Source organism: Oryctolagus cuniculus, chromosome 2 (genome assembly GCF_964237555.1).
Source record: "Oryctolagus cuniculus chromosome 2, mOryCun1.1, whole genome shotgun sequence".
NCBI classification, from domain to species: Eukaryota; Metazoa; Chordata; class Mammalia; order Lagomorpha; family Leporidae; genus Oryctolagus; species Oryctolagus cuniculus.
The window spans coordinates 85,054,960-85,072,912 of record NC_091433.1 but is presented as its reverse complement, the minus strand read 5'-3'; positions in this window follow the sequence as shown (position 1 = coordinate 85,072,912).

Sequence of the window (17,953 nt, the reverse complement as noted above, 5' to 3'; positions counted from 1 at the left end):
CCATCTGCTGGTTCACTCCACAAAGGACCACAACAGCCAAGACTAGGACAGGATGAAGCTGGGAGCCCAAAACTCCATCTGGGTTCACCCTGTGTGGCAGGGGCCCAAGTAATTCCGCTGCTTTCACAGTCACATTGGCAGGAAGCTGGATCTGAATCAGCAGCCTAGACTCAAACCAGGACTCCAATATGGGTTGCTGGCATCTCAAGCAGTAGCTTAAGTTGCTATTCCACAATGTCAGACCTGTCGCTCCCCCTCTTCGTGGAGGAACGACACAGGACCCTGCGCTGTTCTTTCGTCTGCTCGGCCCTCCCCGGGTTTGCTGCTGGTTCTTCCCGGGTTAGCTACTATCCCTTCCACCTCCGTGGAAGGGCAGTTCCCCCTGGCCACATTCCCCACTTCCGCAGGGGAGCGGCACACCGCCGGCCGGCTCTCTGGGGGGCTGCACAGGTGTTCCTTCAGCTAGATGTTCCCCATAGATGTTCCCCATAGATGTTCCCGGTGCATGCCGTCTCTCTCCTCCTTTATAGTCCTCCTCCGCCAATCCTAACTCGGCTGCCCACACGCCGAGTACGCTGCTCTCCTCCAATCAATAGCAAGTCCTACAGTTTATTAGCTGAACTGGAGGCAGCTGTGCGGAAGCTGTTTACTTCTCTCCCAGCGCCATATTGTGGGAGAGCAGATGCATAGAATAAGTCTTAATTCCAGCAACAGTCTAGTCCGGATTGCTCCCCACAAGACCCAATTTAATTTTTTAAAAAAGAGGTTTATTTATATGTGCTTGAAAGGGAGGGAGAAAGAGAGAGGGAGGGAAAGAGGAGAGAGAGAGAGAGACAGAGACACAGAGACACTATATCTTCCACACACTGGTTCACCCCCAGGGTTAGGACAGTCCAAAGCTAGGAACTTGGAACTCAATCCAGGTCTCCCACATGGTGGCAAGAGCCCAACATTTGAGCCAACATCTGCTTGCCTGCTAGGATGCATTAGCAGGAAGCTGGATCAGGAGCAGAGTAGGTGGGACTTGAACAAGCACTGAGGTATGGGACACTGGTGTCATAATTGGCCACTTAACCTGCTTTGTCACAACACCTACCCCAATTTAATTTTAGTACAAGTTGTGAGGAAATAATTATGATCTACTTCCTCCATGTGATATCCAAGAGTTTCAGCTCTGTTTGTTGAAAGCAGTAGCAAATCATCTTAGTATCTTAATAAAACAGCATTGGCCGTTTGAATGTGAGTATAATTTTAATGGCCTATTTAGTTCAATTTCATGCTGTCTTAATTATCAAATTTTATAATAAGTCTAGAACTAAGTTAGGAAAAATTCCCTTCTTACTTTCCAAAATAATTTTCTGTAGTCATTTACACTTTAGAAGAATGTAAGTGAATTTTTAAAGCACAAAATTCTAAGGAGATTCAAGGAAGGAATAATTGATATGGCATCCCCCAGAATGACTGTGATCCTATTTGTTATTATTTGACATTTTTGTCACTTCATAAAGTAGGTTTTCTACTCTTTAACGCCATCAGTATAAGCCTCTGAAGAAATGTTTCACAAAGTCTTATCTGTAGTGTTACACTAGGTGACCCAAAACTTCTCACAATCATTAATTCTGTATGTAATTGACAGATACTTATCACTTAATTAATATATAATAATCTTTTAAACACTTCATAATTACAAAGTCCTTTTCCTAAATTATTTCATTTCAAAATCACAAGTTTTTTAAAGATGCCTTGTAGCCTTATTTGAACTATCATTATTGCAAAATATATTATGAAGTAGGGAGTAAATACAAGGGATCGTTAACATACTTTATTGTAAATGGATATTTTGAAAGAATGATGTATAGATTTCAGTATTACTTTGCACGAAAATAAACTACTAACTTGTTAAACACGTCTGAAAAGGATCTAGTTTGAGGCACTAAGGAGTCTAAGATATTGAGTTTCAAAAGAGTTTCTATCAGAGCAGTATGCATTCTGATGAAATTGAAGCAACACAGGGCCAGCATTGTGGCATAGCAGGTAAAGTTGCCACCTGTGACACCAGCTTCCCATACAGGCTCCATGTCCCAGCTACTTCACTTCTGATCCAGCTCCCTGCTTATGGCCTGAAAAAAACAGTGGAAGATGGACAATTATTTGGGTTCCTGCCATCTACTTGTGAGAACTGGCAGAAAGCTCCTGGCTCCTGGCTTTGGCCTGGTCCAGCTCAGGCTGTTGGTGGCCATCTGAGGAGTAAACCAGCAGATGGAGGATCTTTCTGTCTCTGTAAGTCTGACTTTCAAATAAAATAAAATAAATCTTTAATAAAACAAAATAGAAGCAACAACAAATTGATGTCAATGCTTCGGTAAAAGCTTCGACAAAATCATGGATGGTTTACGAAAAAATTTTTAGGGAAAATACCACAAATAAATCAGCAGTTTACAAATGGGTAACTCATTTTAAGAAGAGTTCATTTTGAAGGTTATGTCCATAGCCATAGAACATCAACATAAATTTGCAAGAAAAAAACTAATCTGATTTGTGCCCTCACTGAAGGGGACCAATTGTTAACAGCAAAAACAATGCCCAGCATCAGTGAGAAAACATTCTACTTGACAGGTGCAAAAACTTGTGTCCAGATCAGCCAAAGACAAGAGCAGAGCTTTTTTTTTTTTTTTTTTTTTTTTTTGACAGGCAGAGTGGACAGTGAGAGAGAGAGACAGAGAGAAAGGTCTTCCCTCCAATGGCCGCCGCGTTTGGCGCACTGCGGCCGGCGCACCGTGCTGATCTGAAGGCAGGAGCCAGGTGCTTCTCCTGGTCTCCCATGCGGGTGCAGGGCCCAAGCACTTGGGCCATCCTCCACTGCACTCCCTGGCCACAGCAGAGAGCTGGCCTGGAAGAGGGGCAACCGGGACAGAATCCGGCACCCCGACCGGGACTAGAACCGGGTGTGCCAGTGCTGCAAGGCGGAGGATTAGCCTAGTGAGCCACGGCGCCAGCCAAGAGCAGAGCTTTTAATGGGATTTTTAAGAAGTGTGATCAAGGTCCTGAAGCATTTCTTTGGTTAATTTTAACTGGAGGTGAAGCATAATTACCAGGATGATCCTGAAGACAAAACACAATCAAAGCAATGGATAGCAAGAGGGAGAAGTGGTCCAGGTAAGACAAAAGTATACTGGTTCAGAACACAGACTGTGGCAACATTTTTGGGGGGATGGTCATGGTGTTTCGCTTCATGCTTATTCTGCAAGTATTTTGAGAGTGTGTGCCAAAGCTTTAGTCAAAATATCCCTAGGACAGCTTCACTATAAAGTTCTCCCCTGTGACAATGCTCTGCTATTTCTCTCATCTAACAGAGACAATTTTGTAAGAGTTTTATTGGGAAGTCACTGAAGTCCTGACTTGGCTCCTGCGACTTCCTTTTGGTGCCTAATCTTCAAAAATATTTAAATGGTATCAATGTTTCTTCAGTTAACAATGTGAAAACAGACTGCTTTGACAGGTCAAATTGGCAGAATCCTCAGTTATTAACAAGGAAATAAGTTACTAACAGTTGATTAAACAATATACATTATAGAAATCCAAAATAAGCAGTGTTGGGTATTAATGTTATTGATCCAAGTCAGTAACTTGGATCTATTTTAAAGAAAGACATAGTGTGTTTAGAGCCAAAAAGGGAAGAAGATGACTTTTTAGAAATGATAGTAGTATGAACAACATGGGGTAAAAATGTATAACCTTTGTGTTGCGATAGTGAAATAATGTGCTTTCTATAGCAAAGGAATTGATTAGAAAAGTAATCATAGATCTCTTTATGTCTCTCCTCCTCTCTGTTACTCTGACTTTCAAATGAATAAATAAATTTTTTTTTAAGCAAGGGAAATGCTGACTACCTTCTAATTAGTTTCCTTTAATCTTACCTGCACTTTTTCACAACCTTTTTCTCCAGCTGCTTCCTGTCACTACCACAATCCTCTGTCACAGTCTGTGCCCAGCCTATATTTTGTAGCATTCATTGTTGTGGTCTCTTCCCTTTTCCTGCACACTCTGAACTGTGGCCTTTCTGAAAAATGACATAGCACTTTGGGGCCTACCATTTTCTTGGATGTTGTTATTCACTCTATGGGGAGTATCTCCTCTGTTACTCACTTTTCAGTCAAAGGTCAAGTTTCGTGAGGCTTTTGCTGGTTTTCTTAGGGAGAGTTGGCACTTCCTTCCCCTAGGCTCCATTGCACCTTCTGCAGGCTTTTGTTTATGTGTATGAATGTGCTCCAGGAAGCCTGACTGATAATTTCAGGAAGGCACTATAAGCCATTTCATCTTGCTATTGCTTTTCCACAGCAGACATGGCTCAGGGAGGGTACTAAGTTCCCATTCATATACTTCTTGAGTGGTTTAACTGGTTAGATAGTAAAATTGACATCTAAAAATTCTACCTCTCAGGTGGTGAGTTGGAACAGAGTACATGGATGGGCGGGTGAATAGGGGGTCAGGGTGACTGGGATACCAGGAGCTTTCTCAACAGAATGGGTTGCCAAGCATCTGCTCTTTGGAGATGAGCTTTATCTCTATATCAGCTGTGACCTTAGTATAGTTTAAACACTTTTGAGTCATTTCTACCTCCATTTGCCAAATTACCCACACCATTTTTAGTCTGTTAGGAGTCTCAGGCAGAGAATATTGTGAAAGTTTTAGAACTGAAATTCCTATTCGGAAGATAAACCAGAATGGCAAACTCGAGTAATTTGTTTTCAAATAATAGTTACATAATTTTTGAAGGCTCTCTCCTCTGCTTCAATAGTACGAAATTATTTGAGAATCCATATTGGAGACCTTGCAAGTCCCTAAAGAAAGGTGATGGTGGAGATACAAGACACAATAAACTGCTTGAGGAATTCTATTAGTATATTTTTGGGAAAAGTAATTGACCATTGCCTGGACTGACATTTTAATCACAATTTCTCTTCCATTCACTTATATTCTTTAAACTCAGGCTGCTGCTCATTGAATTGGAACACTGTAATGCCTAATCTTGCCGCTTTACTGAAGTTCACCTGGCAGTTAAATATTTTCAATTCCTTTAATGTTCTTTAAAAAGTGTAATTAAATGATGCTTAGCCTTTGGCACAATTAACATTTTTTTTCACTTTTGAGAATGGAGATAATCCAAGGTACTAAATATAGTACGGTCATAGAACAGAATAAAAAAGCAAAGTGGGAATGGCTCAAGATAGGTGATGGTAGTGACAGAAGTAGATGTTGAGTGAAGTTTTTATTGCAAACAACTTTAAAAAAGTCTTTGCAAAGGCTTTGCATTTTCTGACTTGGCATTTTCTGTCAAAAATCCACAGCAAAAGTTGGCACCAAAGTTTTGGGTCTGGGGCAAAAGAAAATCAATGTGAAGAATAGTGAAACAAGTGGTATCACTTGGTGAAGACTGATGAGAAATATATGACAAATAAGTAAAGCAATAGGAAAGTCTAGAGGTGTTTTTTTTTTGTTTTGTTTTTTTTTTTTTGTTTTTTTTTTTTTTTTTTTTTACAGAGTTAGAGAGAGTAGTGAGAGAGAGACAGAGAGAAAGGTCTTCCTTCCATTGTTTCACTCCCCAAATGCTCGCCACCACCGATCCAAAGCCAGGAGCCATGTGCTTCTCCTAGTCTCCCATGCAGGTGCAGGGCCCAAGCACTTGGGCCATCCTCCACTGCCCTCCCGGGCCACAGCAGAGAGCTGGAGGACTGGAAGAGGAGCAACCGGGACTAGAACCAGTGGCCCCTATGGGTGGAGGATTAACCAAGTGAGCCACGGCGCCGGCTCAGTCTAGAGTTTTCTCAGGACTATTGGAAGTTACGTCTGTGACTCGGAACTTTCTTCACTCTGGTATTCATTGTCCATCAGATATCTACCCAGCGTGTTGAGTGTGACTGAGAATCATGAATCAAGCATAACAGTTTCAACCAACTAAGAGCTGTGGTTTTTCTAGGAAGGCAATCCATGCTATCACTTTCTGCAAAGCGGGAACAAAACGACTTGGCTGCTGCTTGTCATCTGTGGAGTGTGCTGGAAGGAAGCGTGAAACTGGTTGGTAGAAACTTGTGTTCAGTGGACCAGTCCCAGGCGACTGCCTGAGTCGAAGGAGTTTCAGAGAAGCATTTGGCACTTGAGAGTCAGACAAGACAGAGGGCAACCTGCTTTTTCCTTGGGGTTTCTCTGTGAAGCTGTCACCTAATAATGATTAAAATATTAATGCATTAAGTAATCATTGGAACATAATTGGGGCCGGTGCTGTGGCACAGCGGGTTAAAGCCCTGGCCTGAAGCACCGGCATTCCATGTGGGCACCGGTTCTAGTCCCGGCTGCTCCTCTTCCTGTCCAGCTCCCAGCTAATGGCCTGGGAAAGCAGTAGAAGATGGCCCAAGTGCTTGGGTCCCTGCACTCATGTATGAGACCCGGAGGAAGCTCCTGGCTCCTGGCTTTGGATCCGTGCAGCTCCGGCCGTTGCGGCCATCTGGGGAGTGAACCAGCGGATGGAAGACCTCTGTCTCAGTCTCTCCTCTCTGTGTAACTCTTTCAAATAAACAAAATAAATCTTAAAAAATAGAACATACTTAATGAGAAAATACCAAATAAAGGTACATCTTTTTTTTCAGATTTCAAATTAAAGCTAACTTGATTTTGCATTTGACAATTTAGTTGCCATGTCTCTGAAACCAGAGAGGCTTACTTGTTCAGAGGTATCACGGCAAAAACAATAGACAACAATAACTCTGCTAGAGATTTTCTTCCACTGCAGCTTCTTATACTCTTGTCAATCTGTAAAATACTGGTCTAAGCTGTTAAGGGCTGGTTTTTCCCCCAACTTGTCCAAAGCTTGTCCATTGAATGTTGATTGGTTTTATTCAATGTTAAAAAAAATTTGATTATAATCTTTGCCCCTAGATGGACACTAGATAGACACTTACATTTGTATAACAATGAGATTACACTTTTGTGATTTTCTTCATCAAATTATAATCCTAGGGTATCTTGTGGTCTTCAAGTTCATAACTTTCAATGACAGCTTGGCTTAAAATAAGAATATAATGTTCAGACACTGGGACACATAGTTATAGTTCATTGAACTTACATTTTTTTGCCTTGATTTGGGCCTTAATATCTCATTTAATAAGTGATCACAGTACATAGAGACAGGCCATGAAATGCCAAAATAATGTTTTAATTAAAAATGTAATTTCCAATTACAGTCTCTCTTACTTACAAAAATATGGTCTTTCTTTCATGTTAGAAATCTTCATGCTGAGAATTCACTAGAAACAGTTGGAATCTCTGCCCTAGGGTACAGATCAGTGGAAAGGATTCTTTCCAAAATTGAATATTCACAGGCTATAGACTGTTACAATATTCCCCAAAAGGCATCATCATCATTTTAACATTTTTTTGAAGGAAGACTTGAGTATTCTGATATAGCTGGCTAATGAGTGCTAGAAGAAGTCCAGTACTGACATGGCACACATACCCTAACATACATATATAAAAATCAGCAGATACAGCAAGGTCCTAATGTATTTATCTGTTTAGTAAATATTGATTAACTGCCCATTCTGTGCCTGGCATTGTAATAGATGCCAGGGATATGAAACCATGAGGCTGTTCTCAACAGGGGCAACACTGGGACTTTGAGCTATCCCTGCAAATGGAGAAAATGTCAACTTGACACAACCAGATAACAAGCTTGCTTGGCAGATGGTCCCTACATGCCAGACAGCTCATTATCACTGCTGAAGGATTAGAAAAAGTAGCACTCTCTTAGACAATGTTTCAAAACTACTCTCATAAACACTCTCAACTTATAGCTCATTTTCTAATTATTTGAGAAAATTGATACAATCAGAATAAAACTTCCACAATTGTGTTTCTACCTCTTTCACCATCCTAGGATTAGAATTTATTTCCAAGGTTGCATTTAGGTAATTCCCCCTCATCCTGTGTCATTAATAATTTTCTTTTTAGTGCATTATTTTCACTAACATACACAGCCTTTCATTCTTCTAAGTCAATATACCATCCAGCTATTTTTTTCCCTTTTCTCCTTAGTAAGAAAACTTAATGAAAGAGCTTATCCTCTCCCTTTGGGCAGTTTCATCCTATTTCCTTTTGGATTCACTCCAATAGGACTTTGGCTTATAACACTTAACTGGATTGTGCCTGTCAAGTTCATACAAGTCCTCCTTGTTGCTAGAGCTAATGGTGAATCCTTAGCATCTTACTTGATGTGACAGTAATACTTAACAGAATCACGCCTTCCTCTTGAACATATTTGCTTAATTGATTCCAAGATGTCATACTTTGTTTTCAGGTTTTTCCTCATCTGGTTCTTTCTCATCTGGTCTAGGCCTCAGATTTTGGATGTCTCCTCGTTGATGTCCACTCATATCATTGACCTTTTCCAGTAACCTAGCTTTAAAGGGCATCTCTGTGCTGATGTCGCCCAAATTTGTGTATCAAAAACACTCTTTACCTATGAATTCCAGCCTTTTATACCCAACTACCCAACTCCATCTTACCCAGCATCTCCATTTGGAGATTGGAATTTCAAATTTAACCTGCCCCAAACCAAACACGTGCCAACAAACTCCTCCCCCAGTCTTCTTCATGTCAGTTACTGGGCACTGCAAGCATGCAATAACTTGTGGGAAATCTGTCAGGAAGTCTGTTAGCAAAGTCTGTTGCCTCTGCTGCACAATATTCTGAATTCTTCATTATCCTGATACCCGGTACAAGCTCCCTGCCAAGCAGCCATTTTCTCTTCTCTGAATTGTGACCATATTTTATGCCTCCCTTATTACTCTCTTCACGAAGCCTGAGTCTATTCCCAACATGTCACCAGAATTTTCTTATTATTATGTAAGTTAGATCCTGTCACTTCTCTGCTCCAAACTCTATCATGGCTTCCCATTGAACTCAATGCAAAATTGAAAGACTTTTCAAGAGTCAGAAAGGATTATAAATCATTCTCACCTATCATCTCTCAAATGTCATCTCCTACTACTTCCCATTCATTAGTTATTCTCTTAGCACACTTCTTATTTTTTAAACATTTTATAAGAATTAAGGGTCTTGTTCCCACCTTCTGCACTTGGATGTACTATCCCCACTCCTTCAATTCCTTCCCCAGGTACAGGGTGCCCAGTTGCATTTCCTTTTTCAGGTCTTTTCTTAAATGTATCATCAGTGAAGTCTCCCACTGTCATTTATAATGGCAATCTTTCATCCTCTCATTTTCTTGCCCTATTTTTCCTTTTAAAGATTCCCATTTCCCATCAAAGTATAGTCATCTACCTATCCTTTTATAATTACTACCTTTTTATTAATTTATTTGAAAGACAGTACAGAGAGAGACAGAAAGATCTACCATCTGCTGGTTCATTCTCCAAATGCCTAGAGCAGCTGTGGCTAGGCCAGTCTGAAGCAGAATCTCAGAATTCAATTCAGATCTCCCATGTCAGTGGTAGGAACATGGCACTTGAGCCATCTCAGGCTTCCTCCAAAGGTGTGTATTAGCAGGATGCTGGAATCGTAAGTGGAGATGAGACTTGAACACAGCACTCTGATATGGTTGGGATATGCATGTCCTGAGTGGCATCTTAACTACTTCACCAAATGCTACCTCTGCCTTCTCTCTCTATAACATTTCTGTATTCTTTCATTAAGTTATAAGGTTTCTACTTACTCTATTCAAACATTTGGAATGAATACTGTGGCTACCTAGTAATTTTTCCAACTGATGGAAGATGGTCCTGAAGTGTGAAGAGTGAGACAAGTTTATATTTTTAATAATTAAGGCAGCCATTATTTATTGGAGATTTAGAACGTGCCAGAATCCAGATTGTTTTAGGCATACTGCCTCCTTTACTCCTCAATGATCCATGGAGGTAAAACTGTTCCTCCTAAATTTTACAGGTCAGAATGGTTAGAATAAAAGGTTTATCTGAAGTCAAAGAACACATCGGCAGAGTAGACTTTGTTGATTCTCGAATCCGGACTATTAGTACCCATGTCTGCTATTTGACATGTGTCTGCCTTTCCACCTGTATTCTTCCCGAGTTTGCCATTTGCCTTTGCCCCATTCCATCCCAGATGATAACAGACAAGGCTGTGTTGAAAAGTGGAAATAAAAGATATTTATATTGATGAAAATAATTTTGAAATCTGTGCATTTTTTTTCCATAATATATATTTTTGACAAATTTTCTTAAGACTCCAAATACATATTTGTAAGCAAATGTTACTTATTTTTCCAATAGATTGTGTACTTTCTCTTGCATGTTAAGTGCTACATTAAGAAATATAAAAAGTGTGTGCTTATCTGATAATTTGTTAGAATTTAAACAGCAATTTAGCATTTTAGAGAGTTGATTCTAGACAATTTGGAGAGCTGTCCGATTTCCATTCTATTCCTTTCAAATCATCCTGACAATGCATTGCATGCTTGGGGTAAGACACAATGCTTTCTCAGAACGATGCCAAGTTTATCTGCTTCCAAATGTGGTTTGGTACATGGTTTCCTGTTCTCTTCTCAAAAACAGAAGGTGCTGGTGTCAACAAAATGATAATTATGCAGATTAAGGGCTTCAGAATTCATTTATGGAAAAGCACTCTTCTAGGCTTGTGAGATACACAAAGATAATATAAACTTGTCTTTCAATTAACTTGAAAAAATTTCCACTTGTCAATAATAAGATGGTTGTCTATAAACATAAAGTTTAAGTCAGGAAAATAAAAGTTTCTAGAATGTTTCTTATTAAAGATATAAAATCACTATTCTTTTCTTTGGTAGGTTTCCCATGATGAGTTATGTAACAGTTTAAGTTACATTTTTCTGTCCTGAGCAGCTTAGAATTTATAGCTCTTAAAAACTCCTAAAAGGACACAACTAAAATTTTAATGTGCATTTCAGCTAAGTCTTTTTGAATTTTGTATTAGATTTCCCTTTAGCCTTGGGTAAAGCCATAAAAAAAATTGCCTGCTTAAAAATGTAATCATCACACAGGAACCTTCCTAAAGTCGGCATCAAATAGAATAAAATATATTTTATTAATGATACAATTCACAAAATTACCAGCCCTGCCACTCTCTGCCCTCCAGGGACACCTCCTCCTCCTATTACATGTACACCAGTCCCTGGTGTTTGTTCTGTGTAATTTAACCTTCTGATTGCCTTGAATGCTTAATGAACTAGATTAAGTGAAATGCTGTTTACAGGAGTGTTGACTTCAGTTGGGAAAATAGCCAGTGAAATCCCTGTCTTGTGTCAGAGCCCAAGGAAGGCCTCGTCCTGAGTGAGGAACTAGAAGCAAGAAAGGACTTGCAAGCTGTCTAATTTTTTTTTTTCCATTTCTGGGGTGATGCTTAGTAAACAAGTGGAGCGTCCGGTCAAAGATCCAATCAGAGCTCGAGTCTGGACTCCTTTCAAGGTGCAGTGGTTCTGTTTTTCCTTAAATGTCTTATCTCTTCCCCAACATACTCAGGACTCACACTGAGTTATAGTTGATCTCTTTTTTCTTGCCTCAGTTGATTTATTCTTGTCTCAAAACAAAAGAGAATTCTTTCTTAAATTTGACTCAAAGAAGGAAACGTATGTCCTGGGAGACTAGTTCCCAAACCAAAGATGAGCTCCACCAAGAATGCAGCAACTCGTGTTCAAAAGTGCTCACCTTAGTGCTGTGGCCTTTCAGAGTGGGGTAGGGGGAGGTACAAAGAGTTACGTTTCAGCTTGCAGTGCTGGTTTGCAGAGTATCCTGTAGGGGTTCTAGCGGCTCCACTTCTGATCAGACTTCCTGCTAGTATATCCTGGAAGGCAGCAGATGAGGGCTGAAAGACTTGGGTCCCTGCCACCCATGGAGGACACCTGGATGGAGTTCCTGGCTGCTGGCTTTGGCTTGGCCCAGCTCCAGGTGTTATAGGTAGCCGGGGAAGGAAGCAGCAGATGAAACATATCTCCCTCCAGTCCTGCCCCCAACCCCTGCCATCCCACTTTAGAAGTAAATTAAAATGAAAATGAAAACAAAAGCATCTTTTTAAAAAAGCAAGAGGGATGGAGAAAAATGTTATTTATGAATATTGATCATTTTATTAATGATAAAGTTTAGTAATCATATTTTAATCTGAGATTAATTAAACAATGAATATTTATTGAGCATTTGTTAGATGTTAAGAGTTGAGCCCTGCAAAAGCTCAAGATTTTTGTAAGCAGTTCAAAACTACATTAAAATCTGGTAAACCATGACATAATAACTAAGAAATATCAAGTTAACATTTAACATACTGCTTGTTTTTTTGACCTTGAGGTTTGAGATGCAAAAGATAGTAGGAGTAATTTGTAATCTAATTTCTCAGCATCTAAAAATGGATTTTTGGAATAGAAGAAAATGTCAAAATGGCATGTTGATTGTTCTGAGAATAAATATCTACTGGCTAACTGGGCTTATCCAGAAAAGTAATTTGATTTATTAAACTTATTTAATCTCCAGTGAAATTGTCTACTTGAGAAGAAATAAGCCAATCAGAAGATTAGTTCTTGTATTTTACATATTTTAGCAGGGAGGAATAAGCTGACCCTGTTTTAGTGGATAGGAGCTTTATGTGTGCATGAGACAGCTGCTAAGGAGTGCATACAGTAGTAACTCTGCAGGTAGACTCGAGAGTGTATGATTAGTGTTCAATCCGTCCTGCTCAGAAGCTTCCTTGAAGACCCAACTCTGCATGGAGCTAAACCAGCTAAAATTCAGAAGGAGTTTTTAACAGATTACAATCTGCTATAAGACATTTCCCTCCAAAGAGCAGAAATCCCATCCCGTGAGATAACTTAACCCTTGACCCAAGGGTGGGAAATTAGGGGATGATGAGCATCTTTTCTACTGTTCCTTTTTTCTAATACCTCCAGTAAGGTGAATTTATTTTCTTTTACTTAGTTTTCAAGTGTCTTGTGTGAAGAGTACTTAATTGGGCTGAATCATGCACTTGTTCGCTACAGGAATTAAATAGGCTGTTAGTAAATTACTACAGCTGGCCTCAAACCCATTTGGAAATGCTTTGTTAGAGAAAACAAACATTAAATAGATGTTGTGAGGCAAAATACAAATAGAGAAAGAATGATTTTTATTTCCTGTGTCTTGATGACATTTGGTAGGACTTTTTCTTCTTTAAGATTTTATTTATTTATTTGAGAGGCAGAGTTGCAGACAGAGGGGGAGAGAGAGAGAGAGAAAGAGAGAGAGGTCTTCCATCTGCTGTTTCACTCCCCAGATGGCCGCAACTGCTAGAGCTGGGCCGATCCAAAGACAGGAGCCAGGAGTTGTCTCCTGGTCTCCCATGTGGCTGCAGGGGCCTGAGTGCTTGGGTCACCCTTGTTGCTTTCCCAGGCCATAGGCGGGAGCTGGATCAGAAGAGGAGCAGCTTGGTCACCAAGCGACCAGTGCCCATATGGGCTGCCAGTGGCGCAGCTGGAGGCCTAGCCTACTGTGGCACAGTGATGGCCCCTTGACAGGACTTTTAGAAGCATTGCTTAATCTCTAATACCTACATATATGTGTTCAGTAAGAGTTTGTTGAATCAATTCATTCATACAAGGGAGAAGAAATGGTTGTCTTCTTGGAACTGTACCTACTGAAATGCATGAAATCCGTTATCTTCATATTAATTAAAAATACACATGAAAGGATATTACCCTGTGACAATGTTTTAATATTTTTGTTAGTAATATTTGATTAATAGGTGCAAAGAAGCCTATGGATTTCTAAATAGTTGAGAGGATACTTTTTGTGTACTTTATATGATTATATTCAAATTTTGAGAGCAGTGAGGCACAAAGTGATATTTAATCACATTTGTGATTCATAAATGTTGAAATTATTTTCCTAATGAATCTGACTTCATTGGTGCAAAGAAAGGTTCAGACTCAAAGCTGAGGGGTGGGTGTTGTGGTATAGCATGTTAAGTCACCAATGGGAGTGCTTGGCATCTGGCTTCCTGCTAATATGCATCCCGGCAGGCAGCAGGTGCTGGCTCAAGTACTTGGGTCCCTACGTCCCAGGTGGAGACCTGGATGGAGTTCTAAGCTCCTGACTTTGGCCTGGCCCAACTTCAGCTGTTGCAGGCATTTGGAGAATGAACCAGTAGATACAAGATTGAACTTTCTATCACTACCACTTTTACTTTCAAATAAAACTAAAGTAAATAAACAAACATTTAGAAGAAAACAAAGTTGACCGAAACATGGCTACAATATTTAGCTAGATTAATGAGGTGGAAGTGTTTTCTGAAGAGATGAAGAAAAAGTGTCAGGATGTCCAATATGGCTACAGAGGAAAACTTCAAAAAGAAGACTTTCACCTGTTTCCAATTTGAGAAATCATGGAGTAGTTAAAGTTATAAAACTACGCGTGTAACTACATATACTTCTATACATCGTATATACGTATACATGTATATGTGTGTGTGTGTGTGTGTATGTATAATCTATGCCTTTTTGCATACACACATGTCAGGCATTTACAGTTATTTGATTGCACTGGGGAATGACCAAAAGCAAGCAAAACTGGAGAAGATTTAAACCTTGAAAGAAATGAACCTAGTAGGTGATAGCCAAGTCCATGAGAATTGTAACCTGAGGGTACTGCTTAAACTGTAGTAAGGTTGGTGTAGGACAATGGGAACCCAAGCAGAAAGCTGTCATGTTACTGCCTTTGGGTATGAGAAGACTGAGTTTAGACCTGTCAGAGCAGCTGAAAATTAGGGCTGGGAATTCTGGGGGAAAAATAAAGGATCTACAGAGAGATGAGTCCTGAGATTTGCAACTGAGTTCTCTTCAAATGTTTGCTTGACCATGAACTATGAATATATGTGTGAGGCTCCAAACAGCCAAGAAATACACAACAACTGAAAAGCTAAAATGAAATGCTGAATTTTAGTGGATTCACTTTAATGTGAGATAGAATCTGAAGCTTGCGTCTCACTTATCAAAGGATCTTGGTAGAGAACTTTCAGTTTCACAGAAGTCCAGTAGGGTCATTCCCTAAGAATAAACAGCACTTGGGACATTTCTAAGATTTTGAAAAGAAAAACTGGAATAGATCCTCCACCCAAAGTATAAAGTAAGCTGCCCAATGCAGGTAGACAACTAGAAATTTCACTGGCTACTAGAATAGTACGCTTATCTAGGAGGGGATAATTGAATTCAGTCCTGCATGTGTCATCTACACAATCAAGCATGTAATAAAAATGCTAGCCATATTAAAATACAGAATATTTAAATGACAGTCAAGACAAAAAGTAATCAATTGGAAATTACTTTGAAGTAACCTAGCTATTAGGATCAGCATACAAGTATTTTAAAGTAGCTACTATAACTATACAAAAAGTCATTATAATGAATGTGCAGATAATAAAATATGCGCAGAAAAATGAATACTAAAAACAAGGATGAGTGAATATATTTTTAAAAATATTTTAAAGAATTTTTGATTTTTAGACATGTAATACTTGTACATTTTATGGGGCACAGGGCAATATTTCAATGTATGTACAGAACGTGAACCAATCGAATCAGGCAGCTAACTTTTCCTTCTCTTCCCTGTGTGTTTGGAGACTAGCGGCTGCTCTCTCCTAGTGCTTTGTAGACTACTGTGGATTACAGTTGCCCTCACTGTGCTTTGGAATACCAAACTTGCTAGTTCTGTCTCACTGTGGTTTGTTTGTTATCCATTTTCAATCTTCCTGTGTTCTTTACTCCAGACTTTCCAATCTGTAGATATCACTAGTCTAAGTTCAGACTGAATACTTAAAAAAAAAAAAAAAACCTTTCATATAGAAGAGCAACATGTGGTATTTGACTTTCTGTGTCTGGCTTATCTCACTTAGCATTAATGATTTTTGCTTCCATCCATTTTCCTGCAAATGTCAGAAATTCATTCTTTATTGCAGTAAGTGTGTGTGTGTATCCACATTTCCTTCGTCCATTTACAAATCAATAGAAATATGGATGGATTCCTTATCTCGACTATTGTGAGCAGTGCTGCAATGAACATGGGCAAGCAGATTCGTCTTTGTTAGGCTGAATCCTTTTTTTTTTTTTTTTTGATAAATACTCAGAAATGGGATAGGTGGGTCTTACAGTAGATCTGTTTCTAGTTTTTTTTTTTTTTTAATAATCTATTTATTTATTTAAAAGGCTGGGCCAGACTGAAGGGGTAAGAAATCCAGTCCTCATCCTTGAAGTCCTCATGGAGTGGCAGGAACTCAGGTACTTGAGAAATGATCTGCTGCCTCCCCAGAGCAGCAGGAAGATGGATCCGAGTAGCTGGATTCCAACTAGAAGTCTGATAGGAGATGTGGGCATCTCAAGTTGTGGCTTACCCTGCTGTACACCAACACCTGCCTCTATTTTTAGCTTTTTAAGAAACCTGTATGCTGTTCTCCATAAGAGCAACACTGATTTGCATCTAAGTGAACAGGTATAAGGATTTGCTTTTCTCCACATTGCTGTCAATTTGTCACTTTCTTGATATTAACCATTCTAACTGAAGATGATACTTCATTTTTTGTCGCTCCCCCTCTTCGTGGAGGAACGACACTAAACCATGCCTAGGCTTCATATCCGAGTCACGGCACCATTATGTCGCTCCCCCTTTTCGTGGAGGAACGACACAGGACCCTGCGCTGTTCTTTTGTCTGCTCGGCCCTCCCCGGGTTTGCTGCTGGTTCTTCCCGGGTTGGCTACCGACCCTTCCACCTCCGTGGAAGGGCGGTTCCCCCTGCTACTTTCCCCACTTCCGCGGGGGAGCGGCACACCGCCGGCCGGCTCTCTCGGGGGCTGCTCAGATGTTCCTCAGGTGTTCCTGGTGCATGTTGTCTCTCTCCTCCTTTATAGTCCTCTTCCACCAATCCCAACTCTGCTACCCACACGCCGAGTACACTGCTCTCCTGCAATCAGGAGCAGGATCAGCTCCTGCAGGTTATTTGTCAAACTGGAGGCAGCTGCGTAGAGTTGCTTGGTCTCTTTCAGCGCCATATTGTGGGAGAACAGATGCATAGAATAAGTCTTAATTCCAGTAACAGTATAGTCCGAGTTGCTCCCCACAATTTTTATTTGCATTTCTGTGATGGCTAGTTATTTGAACATTTTTTCATGTATTTGTTGATCATCTACATTTCTTCTTCTCAAAAACATTTATTCAGATCCTTTACCCATTTCTTAATTGCATTGTTTGTTATTGTTGAATTTCCTGAGTTCCTTATACATTTTGGATATTAATCTTTTGTCAAATTGAGTAGTTTCAAAATATTTTCTGAAATATTTTGCTGTTTTGGTTAAAATAATTCTGTAGTATATCTTGTATCTGGTGTTGTAATATCTCCAGCTTTGTTCATTATGTTCAAAATGGCTTTAGCTATTTGGGGTCTTTTGTGCTTCTGTGTGACTTTTAGAATTGTCTTGTTTTGTGAAGAATGTCATTGGTATTTTGGTGAGAATTGCATTGAATCTCTAACTTGCTTTAGGGGATATGGACATTTTAATAATATTAATTCTTCTAATGCATTAACATGATAGGTCTTCCTATTTTTATATTTCTTATTCAATTTCTTTCATCTGTGTTTTCTGATTTTTCATTGCAGATGTCTTTTACATCCTTGGCTAAATATATTCCACAATATTTTACCTTTTTGTAGCTATTGTCTATAAGATTGCTTCTATAATTTATTTTCAGTGAGTTTTCTGTTGGTGTATAACAATGCTGCTGATTTTTGTGTTTTATTTTGTATCCTGCAACTTGTTTGTGTACTAGTCTTATAGTCTCTTGGTAGAGTCTTTAGGTTTCTCCATATGTAAAACCCTGTCATCTACAGAGATAATTTGACTTCTTGCTTTCTGACTTGAATGCTGCTTATCTCTGTGTCTTGC